Source organism: Quercus robur, chromosome 10 (genome assembly GCF_932294415.1).
Source record: "Quercus robur chromosome 10, dhQueRobu3.1, whole genome shotgun sequence".
Classification (NCBI taxonomy): domain Eukaryota; kingdom Viridiplantae; phylum Streptophyta; class Magnoliopsida; order Fagales; family Fagaceae; genus Quercus; species Quercus robur.
Genome location: NC_065543.1, coordinates 7669563 through 7685864, shown reverse-complemented (window position 1 = coordinate 7685864; position 16302 = coordinate 7669563). Strand labels below are relative to the sequence as shown.

General features: G+C 33.2%; 1 long non-coding RNA gene across 2 annotated transcripts in view; it reads left to right on the top strand.

The window, feature by feature from the left end:
• LOC126702491 (uncharacterized) overlaps nt 1-14968 on the top strand; it is a 42167-nt gene extending 27199 nt beyond the window's left edge. Inside the window, exons 1-2 of one of the 2 annotated variants that reach the window (XR_007647762.1) lie at nt 8586-8674; nt 14665-14968. This is a non-coding gene — a long non-coding RNA (uncharacterized LOC126702491). Of the gene's footprint in view, nt 1-8585; nt 8675-14664 lie in introns of those variants that run through there. The other variant, XR_007647763.1, reaches the window with a different exon arrangement.
• Nucleotides 14969-16302: the final 1334 nt, after the last annotated feature.

Below are 16302 nucleotides of genomic sequence, written 5' to 3'. Positions count from 1 at the left end.
CTTCTAGGGGTTTGAGACAGACAGGAAGATCCCCTCTCACCTTATCTGTTTCTATTTTGTGCGGAGGGGTTGAATGCCATCATTAGGGGTGCAGCTTTGAAAGGGAAAATTCGAGGTTTTTCGTTGTGTAAACAAGGACCTAAGATTACTCACCTTTTTTTCTCAGACGATTGCTTGTTGTTTTACAGGTCTACCTTGGCTAAATGTGAGAAGATCCAGGAACTTCTCTCTTATTATGAAGTGGCTTCGGGGCAGATGATTAATAAAAATAAGACTACTTTATTTTTTAGTAAAATACTGATGTGCAGATTCAGGAGGTATTTATAAAAGCCTATATATATAGAGAGAGAGAGATTTTTGGTGTTAAATTTTGGGTATAGGAGCTTTGGGATTTGTAAAGGTTTATATTGTGTTGTAATGTGTTTAATTTTATGTGATATAGGCCAAAGGTTTCATCGGCACTTTTCTTCAATTACAACACCTCGTTGGGACCACCATATCGGGTTTTGGTAGATACCAATTTCATCAATTTCTCTATCCAGAATAAAGTGAGTGATTAGTAGTTTTATTCCATTTTATTTTAAATGGGTTTGGTTCATAAAAATGCATAGTTTGAGAGAAATTTTTATTGTTCATGACTTACTGAATTTGTGTAATTACCAATTGAGAAGGGAAAAAACAAAATCTAAGAATGAGATAGAAATCCTTATTCAATTCTAGAGCTTGTTCTATTCCCATTAATGCATTGAAGGATATGTTCTGGAAGCATGGATAAAAATAATAACTTTAATGCATTTTGACTCAGTAACTTTGCATTATAATCCTAACGTATGCAATTTCTTTCATTGTTGTGTAGCTGGACTTGGAGAAGGGAATGATGAACTGCCTATATGCAAAATGTGAGTTTAGAATCATTGTTAGACTTTAGAGTTCTTGAAAGCTGACCTTATTGTTGGGATCCCCATTGCTAGCTTGGCAATCCCTTGGAGGATTAGTTATGCTAAGCTAGCCAACTTGCCTCCAATTCTTAGCCTATGTGAGTGCTAGAACTTCAGGGAGTCCAGTTTCCTCTCTGTTGAATTTGCTAGCTACTAATATAGATCATGGAGGGTTGGCAAGCTTCTAGGACATATAATGGGCCATCTATTTTAGTGATATATATATATATATATATAAAGTTTGGAAATCTTTTACGATTCTCATCTTGATAGTCATGCCAATAGGCGTTGCCTTAAATGAAGGAAAGATTTAGCCAATTCGAAGAGATGGAGCAAAGAATGGCTGGCATGCTTCAACAAATGCAACAAATAACTTTAGGTTGGTATTGATGTTTGGTTAATTCCTTTGATCATGTTGTTTCCTTGATGGGTTTGTCTTCTAATTTGTTGTGATGACATTAATGTTTGTTTGCTGAGTTCCTTGCTGATAATTTGCTTTGATGGATATGTTGTTTTGGTTTTGATGGTACTCAAATTGCAATTACTAATTGGTTGCCAGTAGTGGTAGTCAATGAAACTCGTTTAAGTATTGAAGGCAGTGAGGTTATTTATTCAGTTATTCACCTTTTGCAATTTAGCCAATAGGAAGTGCTAGTTGAGCTACAACGCTTTTGGCTGTTGTTTTGATTTCTAATAATACTCAAATTGCAATTGCTAATTGGTTGTTAGTAGTGGTAGTCAATTAAACTCGTTTATTCAGTTATTTGCTCTTGCAATTTAGCCATAATTAGTGGAATTTGAATGGCTAGGTTAAATGGCTGAAGTCTTAGCAACTAACTAATAACTTTTTTGTGTTATTAACTATTTGTGGTTGCCCTTCCTGGTTGGTTTACAGGTGAGTATGTTTGTTTATAAATGTTTCTACCATTGGAGTCGAATGTATATCACATTTTGTTCTTCTTATCTTATTGTGCATCATGTAATCAGCCATTGCCATTGACTTAACTTGTAGTATTTTCACATTTTGATTCCGTGATCTCTTGAGTACTGTTTGTTTCACTCCTTCTTAAGCAACATACCTCAGAGTTTTCTTGTAGATTTTAGTATTACAATTTTCCAAATAAATTTAGAATTCCAATCCACTCTCTTGAGATATGGTCATATAAAGCTTAGAATAAGTTGCTGAGAATACCCCATGTCTTTGTTTTTCAATAGATGCCATGTTGATATTAGTTGCATTGTTTTGATTGATCTTTCATACCTGTACATGCTGACATGATAGCCAAAGCAATTTTAGATGTTGCAAAGCAATTTTGGATTCCAATATTTGATATTGTTGTGTCCTAATTACTGCCTTTTTTTTTTTTCTTTTTTTTTTTTCTTTTCTTTTGTATATAGGATGCTCCTCCGATCCTACAATCCCCAGCTCTCCAAAAATCATTAGCTGCATCCCATCAACGAAGCATCTTATAAATTTTATGTTGGTGTTTGAGGACATTTTGTGTACAAAGAATCACATTTGAACAAACACATTTTTTGCTAGTGTTGAAAAATATTTTGAAACACTTTGAAACTTTGATTATGGTATTAGCTTAATTTAAGTGTTGAAGGACTTTTTGTGTACAAAGGATCACATCTTTCTTTTGTTAATTTTATGATGATGGTTATAGACAATATTATGTATTTGATAATATATTTCTATGTTAATATAATTTTAGTTTGGAAACATTTGTGGTGTTATTTAGTTACATTTGTGGTATTGTTTTAGTGGAACTAAAATTATTACAGGTTATTTGTAATAGAAATGTGGTTTTAGAACCCAGTAGAGAGAGAAAAAAAAACCCTATAGTGGCGAGCAAAAACCGCCACTAAAAGACTAAAATTATGAAATAATTGGAGACCTATAGCAATGTTTATAGCCCGCCGCTAAAGCCTTATACATATAGCGGCGCTTAATGCCCGCAGCTAAAGGTTGTTACCTATAGTAGCGGGCCTATCCCGCCGCTAAAAGGTCACTTGACTTGAATGGTAACCTCATATGGCGGTGATTTTATGCCCACCGCAATAAGCCAAAAGCACTGCTAAATGGCCGATCTATTGCAACGTTTTTTGTCACCGTCGCAATAGCCCAAATTGACCTTTAGTGGCGGTTTATTGGGCTTTTGCGGTAGTTTTGGCCCGTCGCAATAGTACAGTTTTTTTGTAGTAAGCCAAAGTCATGGGTTCAAATTACGGGAGTGTCATTGTGAGGGAGGGATTGTTGGGAGGATCACAATTTGACTCCCTACAATCACTTTAAAAACAGATCCACATGGTGTGACGTCGAATGTCATAAAAGATTTAAGTGTGTCTTCCTCATCACCAATTAGTTTTGAAGTGGAATGACATAGCTCACAGTCCGACAAAAAACCTTCAAAGAAGATCTAAAAACCTAACAAGTGGTATCAGAGCAGGTTAGCTTTTGTTTTTAGGTTTCTTGACTTAGAGTCGATCCTTGATCCCTGTTATCGTGGATAATTTTAAGTGTATTATTGTTTTTAATTGTGATGTTTTGAATAAAAAGGACACTATTGTTTAAGTTGATCTTTTTGAGGCTTGTGAAAGGAATTTACAGGATTTTAGTCTTTCTCAGAAGATTGGTGTAACCCCCAATCTTCCCTTAAATACACTTTGCTTCACATGGATTTTCACCTACAAAACCGAAGACTCGTGCTATATGGGTGAGAAAAGATTCTCTAAGGTGAGTGTTGCTGACTTGTCCCTACTTTAATTTTTTCAATTATTTGTGGACATGTTTACTTTTAGTTTTTGGTTGTTTTATTATCTTAGGTTGTTTTGTTAAAAAAAAAAAAAAAAAAAATCCAAAAAACATTGAAATATTTCAAAAAGGCAAAAATATTTTATTTTGTCTTGTTTTATTTGTTTTGAGGATTACATGAGTTATAATATCTTTCTCTTGATTTAGAACATGCTTGACATTGTGGAGAAACTTGAATAGTATGTATTGCTAAACTAAGTGCATGATTATTTTGAGATAAATATGATTTCTTATGAGTATGTACTAGTTTGTACATGTACTCATGGGTTAATTAAGAAATTGATATTTCTTATTTGTGTGCCTTTTGTTTTTGGTCATAAAATTTTTTTTAAACCAAAAATATTTTTATTTCTTTTGTGTTACACATCATGAATATGTAATTGAGGTTGGCCTATTATCTTTGCATAGCATACCTGTGTACCTTGTTTAGCTTAGATAAGCTTATTTTTCTGCACTTCACTAGTTTTAGCTATGTAGTGGATGTTTGTGTGAGTGTTTACAGTTTTTGATCATATGCTCTTGATTTTGTAGTCACATGCTTTTGATTATAAGGACTAAAAAATTCTAAGAAAAATGCATAAATAATCATCTAATCACTGTTTATTAGCTAATCATGAGCGCCTTAGTACATATCATAAGATTTTGTGCTCAAAAAAGTGTAGCATATGCATAAAAAGAAAATAAGGTGTAGCCATAAAATAAAATAAAAAAAAAAAAAAAAAAATTCTGCATGATTGCAAGCTTGTTTTCTCTGAGATGTGAGAGTTATATAATATAACTTTTTAAGTGATAGTCACTTTCAAATTTATGTGAATAATAATGTAGAACTTTTGATTGATTACTATCTACATATCACTTTATATGTATCTCATGCTCTTACTAGATGCACACACATCACAAGTAATTCTTTGCTAAACTTTGTACATGAGATTGTGTAAACTAGTGTGGCCATCCAAGATTATACACTTTGTAATGTTTGATGCAAAATTCTTTGAGGGTTGGTTTAAATTTTGAGAAGAAAAAATCTAGAACTTTGTTTTTGAAAACTTAAGCTGAAGATTATGTGTTTTGAAAAACTTTTGGAATCATTTACATGCATTTTATGTCATGAAAAATCTTTTGAAAAATGATTCTGCAGAAAAATTTCTAGTTTTTTCAAAAAAATTTGTTTTTTAGAGTCTCGATCGATTGAATGTGTTTTTCGATCAATTGAAATTTTCCATGTTTTAAAAGTTTGCTCTCGAGTTGCTTCAATTGATATTTGATTGATGCTTGATAGATCGAAATTGGAAAATTTTCAATTTTAAGATTTTTGACCAATTTTTTTTTAGATCATTTGTGTTTAGGATTCACATGCATTGTATTATTTTTTGTATTCATCTTGAAGTTTTACAGTCATATCTCTCATTGTTTTCACACATAACATGCATACACTTTGCTAATTTGGGTACTGAACTTGATTTTAAAATTGATTGATTAATTTTTGAATTCTGTACATTTTAGTATATGCTATTTTTTATGTGTGAATTGAGAAAAATATTTTTTTTGAGATATGATGGATAACAATGTGCAAATATTTTCTCTACTTGATTTGAGTTCAAACACCATCTGTTTATGGGTCACATAGTGTCAAGTTTGCTTTTATTGAAAGAGAGAATATCTTTTTTTAAGTGTATCCTCAACTTATGTTTCTTCCAATTTTTCCCCACCTCCTAAATTTTCCCCAAATTGTTTTTCCCAAAACATGTTTTGTTTTTCCTATTTTTATAGGGGGAGAAAAGTTTTTTTTAACCTTTGTTGTTCTTAGAGGGAGTTGTTGCTCTTCATAGGGGGAGTTGCCTCTATTCTCTATAGAGTTTGATTCATTTGTTTTCTTGATTCTCTATTTTCTCTTGACTTTTGTTGTGTATGCTTTCTATTTACTCTTTGTTTGAGTTGTCTTTGTTAATACGTGACAAAAAGGGGGAGATATAGATGAAATGTGGGAATCCTGTTTGTTTTGTTTAGAGGGAGTTGAAATTATTTTTGAAAGGGGGAGAAAATAAGAAAAAAAAATTGTTTTGTTTATGGGGAGATGAAATTGTTTTGTAAGGGAGAGAATATAAAAAGTTTTTTTTTTTTTTTAATGTATCTAACTTAGGGGGAGAGTTAGTTTACTTTTGTTTTTATATTTGTGTTTCATATTGTTTATATGTCTTTCTTTCCACACATGCGTTGATGTGTTCTTTTGAGTGTGCTTGTTTTTAGACCCCTTAAAACACAACCAGATTAACCTAGTTAATAAGCCAAGTGATTACTTAATCAAATTATCAAGTTTAGGTTATCACAAACATCATATTATTGTACAGTACGGAAAATAAAGAATACAACAATATGATAACCTAAGAAAACCAAACGGTTAAAAAACTTGGGGAAGATTTAACCTAGCTATCTTCAAGGTAAAACTAAATCCACTATGAAAGAATTGAAGTTTACATGATAGCGACTTAGACCACTAACATCCTATTGTTAACTCGAGTAGAAAACTTACTACCATGACCACGTGACAGCTCCGAGTCCACGGACTACTTCTTTCTTGGATTTTCAGTAAGTACAAGCACACCCGCTTGTTTATCTTTAAGCTCTTAATGTAGCAACTTAATTGATCATCAAGTTCTTGACATAATCTAGTTCTTGATAACCCTAAGTATGTGTGAATGCAACCATCTCTTGATCTCACAAAATATTCACACACACAGCATAAGGAGCAACCTAAAATGTGGCTAGGGTTTTCCCTTTTATACTTAAGACAAAAAATAAACCCCTACATGTCAAATGGGCTTGGGCTAAGTTGGAAATTCTGCAGAAAAAACAATCTGCATGACTTTCGATCAATCGAGTCTAATTCTCGATTGATCGAGCCAGGCAGATTTACACAGTAAATCCTGCAGCTACTCGATTCCAACTTTACATACAACCACATACATTGAGCAAGTCTAAACAAGGCTAAAACATTTTGATCATGATTTGCTAACATTACAATATGAAGTTTTAATACATTAGTTCCTAATTCCTTAGACAGAGTGTTTCAGGAAAGACAGGTATTCTGATCAAGATCTTCTGTCTCTTCTTGCAACTTCTAGGTTAGAAGTCTTAGATTAGGATTTGTGTTGTATTTGGGCTTTTTATTGTATATGGGCATTATGCTGTATGTGTGTCTTGTCACGGATTGCCAAAATGGGAGATTGTTAGGTTTTGAGTTTATAATGTTGGCAAACCATGATAAAAAGTAAGTTTCATTGGTTTAGAATAATGTACTTTCAAGTCCAAGACAAAAAACTCAAGTTCAGGATGGAAAAAACTGAGTTACGATCTATTTCGTTTGATTGGTACTCGATCGATCGAAAGTTGCATATCAACAAAAAATCAGCAAAACGTAAAAAGCCTATAACTTGACAGTTTGAAGCCCAAATCGCAAGCCGTTTTTTCTAATATTTAAAGGACATTATAAGCTAATCCTCGAGAGAGTTTTCAAAGTTTTTTAGAGAGATTATGGTGCATCTTGTGCCTTTTTTTTTTTTTTTTTTTTTTGTAGATTTAGGGTTTTGTACCGGAAAGCTCTCTAAAGTCTTCTACTGATATTATTCCTTGAAGAATCTCAAGATTCGGTGTTGTAGAAGTTGCTGCACGTCTAAGGAGATCCAAAACTTTTGAGTGGAGTATCAAAGTCACAAGCAGGTGAGCTTGTGTTGGTGCAAAGTCCAAAGAGAGGAGTTTGTGGATTCAGAGCTTGCTCGTGGTCGTGTCAATAAGTTCTACACATGGTAGCAATAGGATGTTAGTGGTCTAAGTCTTATTATAAACTTTAAGTTTTTCTAGTGGATTTGTTTTTTACCCTGAGGATAGTTAGGTTAAATCTTCCTTAGGTTTTTTACCGATTTGGTTTTCCTGGGTCATCATATCGTTGTGTTATTTATTTTTTCACTGTTTTGCATGATATGATTGTTTTGTTTTAACTTGGATTTGAATAATAAACTCATGTATTCACTTGATTAATTAATTAGGTTAAATAATCTAGTTTATAGGGATCTAAAACGAAACAGTTTAGCCCATAAATTCAATAGTTTTTATTGACTCATTTAATTGCAGTTGGGATTTGGTTTTTAGTTTATAGGCCCAGCTAAAGTTTAATTAGACGATGCCTTCTTTCTTTATATTACAGGATTTAAAAAAAAAAAAAAAAGAATTTAAAAGTTCTCTCATTGGGACTTGAAATCAATAACTTAATGTTTTTGACTTAGTTTTTGTCTTTATTTTCTATGTCGGTAGATTATTTAACTTAAGATATTTGTAATATTTTTAGTCAGATTAACACCGTAAGTAATAATCCACAAAAAGCACATGTTTTATGTATTTCAAGCTTATAAATTAAAGTCGAAAGAACCTTAGATTAGAGTAGGATTTCTATATTGTTAAAAAAAAAAAATTTTAAATTAAACATTCTGCCTTATATTAATACCACTAATTTTCATTTAAAAGCACACTTAAAAAATACACTTTTTTTAGAAGACACAAAAAAAACTTTTTTAATATAAAAGACTTTATCTAAAAGACTTGAGCACTGGTAGGATAGTAAATTTGCCTGAATGAACTTCCTAGAATTTAACACCTAAGACTAATTTGCTATAATATTTCAAACCCCACGTGAGACTAATTCACAAACGTATTGGTCAACACGTAAGCCCCCTTAAGAGTCCCACCAAAAACTACTAGTCCGAGAAGACACGTGAACTCCATCACTTATATATTGCATGCCTCACAGGTCCATATTTTCTCATTCACAAACACAATCAACCTACTTCTTTCAAAGAGCACAAAATTTTCTTTGCCTTTTTCTTTGAACAAAGAAAGTTCAAAAATCCCAGCAACTTAATTTTGGGTTATTTTCAAAGATGGGTTTTGGAAAGACTAGCACTATCTTGATGATGATATTTGTAATCTTGATGGTCCTTTCGTGTCAAACTGGGGTCGAGGCAGCAAGGGCATTAAAGGGGGATTTTGCTAGTGTTAATCAACATCAGACGTCCTCAGCAATTTACGAGAAGGCAAAGTACACCATGGAGTTTTGGCTTCAAAAGTTGCCCTCGGGACCTAGTCCTAGTGGCCCTGGTCATTAGTTCATTGAATTTATGAAATGCTTATACAGCTACATGCATATAGTATATACAGTGACTAATAGGAGAGACAAATGTAAATGAAAAGAAAAATTCTTTGATTCTTTGTTCTTATCGGCAGCTTAAGCTGCTTGTATTGACGGTTGTATATCTTTCAATTTGCATTTGAGTTAAAGTTCTAATTCATCAAATATCAGTTAATTCTTTAATTTAATCAAATTGATAAGTCAGTATCATTTGAATTTTAATGAATCAAGATATATGACCATCTTGGCTTGGTATCCAAAAAATGTATGTCAAAAGTTTAATTGAGGAACTCTACAAGTGCCCATATTATATGTGCTATTGAACCAAATCCACGTTTGTTAATATATATATGCCTGAGTTAATCATATAATGGTCTCTAACACAAGAATGTCAATACCATACCGGAGGCCGTACCGGTTTGGCCACCGGTACGATATATTTCGGATACCGATCAATACCGGTGTACCGTTTCGGGTTTACCGCTATTTTTTATATTTATAAATAAATAAATATATATATATATATGTATGTATGTGTCTGTGTATATATATATTATAATAAATATAAAAGTTTACCATAAAACATTTCCTCAATTCAGAACTAATTATTTATGATTTTAGACTTTAATATCAATTAAAAGGGAAAATAAATAAATAAAAAAAATAGAAAGCATAAAAATTACCATTGCATACTAAGAAAACAAATAATACTAATAAGTTAATGCAAATTAGTTATCATTCTGTCCTAACAAAAATTCAAAAATTACAAAATTAAAAAAAAAAAAAAAAAAAACTTTTTTCTGTACCGGCCGGTATTGCCTGAAATTGGCCGGTACGGCCAGTATTTTTTCCGATACGAAATAGGGGGGTCGAGCGTACCGGATTGCTGGCCGGTACGGTATATTCCGACCGTACCGGTACGGAAACGATAACCTTGCTCTGACATGCATGGTTGTAACTTGTAACTTGTAACTTGTAAATTTACCTACCTGTTAATTAACATGCCATTGACCTAGAACATTTAACAGATTTACCTATAGAGCAATGCCATAAACACAATATTATTCACAGTTTGTTTTTATAACAGTTGAGTTGACAAACTGTAATTGGTTTTTATTTGAATCTATTATTATTGGCACTGTTAACATCACTGATTTTTTTTTTTTACTAACCTCTTCTAAGATTTTCTGTTTACACTCACATATCCTCTAGTTTAGAAAAAAATACTCACTCACATAAAATGTAAACTATTTACAACAACCTCTAAATGGCCGAAAAAAGATTTAAAAAAATCTCCAAAAAAATGCTTTAAATATATTTTGCATTGGCTAACAATTCATTGATAGGTGTATAAGTACCTCTACAAGAACAGTTAGTTCCAAATAGCACACAAAGGTTAACAATTCATTCAATTACCAAAACCGATTTACAAATAGCTTAAATTCTACTACTTATACTAGTTGTTTGGTATTGACAGCCTCTAGATAGTTGACAAGTGTCTAAATCTTATCGGCTAATGCTTAAGAAATCATCTAATTAACTCTCTAATTAGTTATAAGAGGATTAGGATATAACTACTTGAAATTGCCCTGTATCAAGTTTCTCCCTCTTAAGAAGCACTTAACCTCAAGTGCTCTTGGTTGCCCCAAGATTTGTATGAATTTCTAACCGTTGCCTTGTATAATGAATTTCTAGCAGTTGCCTTGTTTGACCCTCCAATTTTAAAGCCTTCTTCATCTTGACCATTGGTTTAGGACTTGCGTTTTCCTTCTTTATTTGTAATGAGTAGTGAAGCACTATCTTCTGCAAACCTCGTGTGCTGCACCTTCCTCCCAAGATGGCTTGCCTATCGTAATTACATGATTGCATGTCTACGTCATCACAAAGAATGGAATAACAACCTCTTGAAAATCTAATTTTGTCTCCTTTATTTAAGCAAGACAATTTATGTTGATGCTTCAATTCTTGCTTGTTCAAAATCTGTTGTGACTCCATATTCTCATAACTACCTTTCTCAATCAATGAAAGGGTTGTGTTACTTAGAACACATTGATAAGTGAAGAAGTACTTCTACAAAAACACTTAGTTCTAAATAGCACATAAAGGCTAAAAATTCATTCAACTACCAAAACTGATTTACAAAGAGCTTACATTCTACTACTTATACTAGTTGTTTGGAATTAGCAGCCTCTAGATGGTTGACAAGTGTCTAAATCCTATCGACTAATACTTAAGGAATCATCTAACTAACTAATTAATTAGTTATAAGAGGATTAGGATATACCTACTTGAAATTGCCCTGTATCAAGTGAATATCTTAGTCCAAACTAAAGTAGATGTGGGTGTAATAACTAATAACAGTAAAAATTAGAAGGGATTAATGAAATTTGTGCTTGGGGTCTAGCAAGGGAAATTACTTGAGTTTCAAGATTAGCGGACATATTAATGTAACTATGTAAAAAAAGGAAAAAACAAATCAGCAACTACTGGTCAGCCAAATGCAAAATTTTCAATATATTGATAGTTAAGAATGAAAAACCAAAATCTATTTTGAGGTTTACACTATTTATTCTGTTGAATCTTGAACATGACACGAAATGCAAGTAATTAATTCAAACTATATGGCCGTGATTCTTAGTCAGCTACATGACTCGTTTAGAACGCCCTAGTCAGTACGAAGGCCCTAAAAGCCCACATAGCATGATGAGTCCAAGAAGACTTGGCACAATTTTATCACTATGAAAAGCTTCATTTCATACTTTCTCAAACACATACACAAAGCACCAAAAACCTACTTTTTTAAGACTCCATAATTCTCCATCTTTTTGGCAACTTAGGGCAGTTTCTTTGAAATGAACTTCAGCACCCTTTTGATCTTTTTATTTTTTATTTATTTTAAATTTCAATGGCTATCTTGAGCCACACCTGCAGTGTTAAGGCAACCAGGCTGTTGTGTGAGGATTTTGGTGTTGCTAATCACCTTCAGAGATACTCATCGGTCTACGAGAAGGCAAAGAACTCCATGGCATATTTGCCGGAACGATTGCCATCAGGACCTAGCCCTAGAGGCTCAGGGCACTAGCTCTTTTGAATTTGAAATGGTGTTATACGCTTAAGCAAATAAAAGAATTATACGCTCACACAATGGTGTGTAAATTGTCATATACAGATACAGATTTATAGAAATCTATTAAGCGATGAAGTTTACAAATTGTTACTCTCTTGTGCATCTTTCTGATTTATTTTTCTTATATATTATTCTTTTTATGCACATATAGTTGCATGGACACGTGACAGTGAATAGTTGAAAAAAATGATTTTATTTGAAAGCAAATAAATAAGTGTTTATAATTTGTCACGTAAGATTTAAAACAAAAATTGTGGTCTTAAAAAACTGTGTTACTATGTTAGTGCAGAAATTGACATGCTTTGAATCCTGTGCATCCTAGCAGCTGTCATATTTGAACACAAAGAAAAAGGATGTAGAAAAGAAAAAAAAAAAAAAAAAAAAAAAAAAAAACCGAACCTTTTACTACATTTCTTTATTTTTTTGGCATGCAGTCAGGGGCGGCCCAACATAATTTGGGACCTAAGGCGAAAAATTTATGCGGGACCTTTAATATGTAAATATTAATTAAATAAAATTATTTAATAATGATCAAATTAAGGTTAATTTGATACATTAAATACATAAATAATACCAACTAGACTAATGTTAATTTCATATAGAGAATTAAATATCATAGTTGAATTATAAATATTAATAAAAAGAAATAAAAATATATTGCGATTGAAAAAGATACTTTATTTTGGATATAAGATGATGCTAGTTAAATAAAGTTGTAATCTAATTTTTAATTTTATATTTTGATTTTAAGAGAGAGAGAGAGAGAGAGATATTATTTGGTGTATAGTTTTGTAGGATATTAGTTTACAAAAATCAAAGTCTTAAACTATTAGGGGAGATTAATCTATAATTGATGATTTAACACATTTGCAACATTTTTTTGAAATATTTTAGGGTTTCAATTGAGTTAAGGTTCTATTGGTCTCGTATTTTGAGAGTCTTAATAAAAATGAAAAAGAAAAATGCGCTAATCAAAAGTACTATAAAATGTTCAAAATATAATGTGATATTATCTCTTATTGGTGAACTTCATCAATTTAACTAATGAATGTTTATATCACGTTTTTTTGTGATTAATAACATGACAATTTGTAAACCAATAGTAAAATTTGTACATCATTAATAAAAAAAATGTACAGCCTTTAGAAAATATATACTCCTAATTTTATAAAAATTTGGACCTTTAACTATGAAAAATAGAACCTTTTTTTTCAAGAAAATTTTTGTTTTTTTGGTGGGGCCTTAGGCCTAGGCCTAACTTGCCTAGGCCTTGAGCCGGCCCTGCATGCAGTTATCTTGATATTTGAAAACCCACGTCCAATAGTTGATCATATACTCGAATGCATTTGGACAATCATTTATACATCAAAACATGAAACAATGGAATAGAATAGAGTTACGGATTCAAACCACCTACATAATGAGTATACTTATCGAGGATAAATTTTTATATATACCATGAAAAGTTCCACCAGTCACTCATCCCAATTTTAACTGTCAACTTCTCTTATCTTTTGTCACTTGTGAAAAATAAGGTTTTATTTAATTTTTATTATTGTATATTTTTTTCTTATGCATAATGACTTCTATGTGATTAAGCATATAAATTAATATTTATTATTTAAATTATATAAAAATAAATAAATATTTAAATGTTTCTTAATGTTAAAAATTATTAGTATAATCTAATTCTGCAGTCTTTAAATTATTCAACAAAAAATATTATTTTAAAATATTCAAAAAAATACTACTAGTTATGATTAAAATCATATTTTGAATAATTATAAGACTAATTTAGTGTAAATATTATTTTTATTGTATATGGGAAGCTAAATTATGTTATAAACATGTTTTATTTATAAGTCATACGTACGTGTATATCTATATATATATATACACACACACAAAATATGTCATTCTTTATATGTGTATATGTGAGAGGAAACTTAGTCTTGAACCCCAATAAGCATTTGGCCTAAGGAAGGGTGTACCATAGTGTATGTGATCACACATACTATATGATACACCATTCTTAAGGCCAAATGCTTATAAAATAAGGATGGTAAGTGTCTCTCTCCGAAGTGAGATTGAGCAAAACCTAATATATATATATATATATATATATTTATTGGGACCGTAAACAAACATTTTGTCAATACCACGGGTTATTGAACATTTTCTTTATACACGTGAGTGACCAAGATCACCCTCCCACTATATTGACTTGGTGTAACCTGAGCAAGGGCACTATAGTAAATTTGAAAATTTGAACTTCCTAGACTTTGACACATTCGTGCTTGGATTTTTAGATAATAAATTTCAAAATTGACGACTAATAAATCACAACGTATTGTTCAACACGTAACGTAACCCAGCTAGCTAAACGCTCACCAACAACATCGAGTCCATAAATAGTTGAATACACATCTGAACTCCATCACTTATTATATATAGCATTCTCACACCTCCATATTTTCTCATTCACAAACACAATCAATCTACTTCTTCTCAAAAAATTCTACTTCTTTCAAAGAACACAAAATTTTCTCTGCATTTTTCTTTGAAGAAAGAAAGTTCAACAATCCCAACAACTTAATTTTAGGCTATTTTCAAAGATGGGTTTTGGAAAGTCTAGCACTATTTTGATGATGATCGTTGTAATCTTGGTGGCCATTTCGTACCATTCTGGGGTTGAGGCAACCAGGCTGTTAAATGAGGATTTTGCTAGTGGTAATCAACATCAGACATACTCAGCAATTTACGAGAAGGCAAAGTTCACCATGGAGTTTTGGCTTCAAAAGTTGCCATCAGGTCCTAGTCCTAGTGGCCCTGGTCATTAATTCATTGAATTCATGACATGCCCAATTATACAACTACAAGCATATAATATATACACTGATTTATAGGAGACAAATGTAAATGAAAGGAACTGATGACGTCGAAATTTGTCACCAATGGGTCACACCGTACTCGCGACTCGAATCGCACCTGCACGACAAGAACAATCGACGGAAGTCCTTCAGAGAGCACCGGTGTGGTGCCGGCCAAAGGTTCTCCGACGGTCCAATTAGAATTGTTCTTTTTACTTAGAGCGTTAGAGAGGGTCAATTAAAGCGTACCTCGATCCCCGAGGGTGGCAGGCCTTTAAAGGGTTGACTTTTCTCCTTGTTTTCCAAACCTTTTCAATGTGGGATTCTCATACAAATTCCCTTGAGTGTAGTGAGTCAAGATTTCCGTTTTCGGATCATGGGCCCTTACTAGGCCTGTCAGCGATGGGGCTTCAAAGCACGTGGGATAGCCCTTGCACAGGCCCAACAGTAGCAACCCGTCATGCCCGTTCAGATGGGCCCGTCAAGCAGGGCCGTCAGGCCCGTTCAGGTGGGTCCGTCGGGCCCATCAGATGGGCCCGCCAGGTATACCGTACTTCTAACCGTCTTCAGTTGCCCCCTTCACCCCAATGGTCCGTCAGTTTTTAGGATAAAGGATCAATGGGGTGACGAATCGAATGTGAGGGTATGACGGGTACTTTTACGACGGAAGAAGACTCATGTGACGGAGAATTTAAAGTTGTCATAACGGGTTTGACGGATCAACGCAAGACAGGATGACGGTTCAAATGAGGAGTCCGTCGATCACATCAATTACAGAGGCTGTACGAAGGTAATTAATGCCGATGACACGTGTTGCAAGCTGATTGGACCTTGTCTCGGATCGAAGCGACGCTTCGACTTCCGTGCATCTCTCTTATAAATAATGGAGTGATTCCTCTCATTTCTTCAGTTTCAGTAGAAATCAAGCTGTTAGAGCTCACCCGTCACCCTTGTCAGAGCGCATCCGTCATAACTTGCTGATCCGTTCATTTACCTTAGACGTCAACGCCATCCTTCGTCACTTCGTTGGCAAAACTGGTAAGTGCTCTTCTTAAAGCTTATACTTGTTTTAATTTTCCTTACAATCCACATCCGTTATAGACACATAGACCGTCAGAGTCTTAGGCTCTTGTCGTTTCGTGTAGGAAATGTCTAGTGCGTCGAGTAATCAGTCAGTTATTCGTGACGGGGTGGATTACGAGGAAGTATATCCGTCCAGTCAACGAGAACAAGGTAGTCCAGATGATAGTAGTCCGTCCACATCCTCCTCGTCCTCAACATATGAGGATTTGGAGGTGGTTGATCCAGACGAGGGACATGGTGTTGGTGAGGATCAAGTTGTCAGATCCGTCATTGGTGCTGATGGGCTT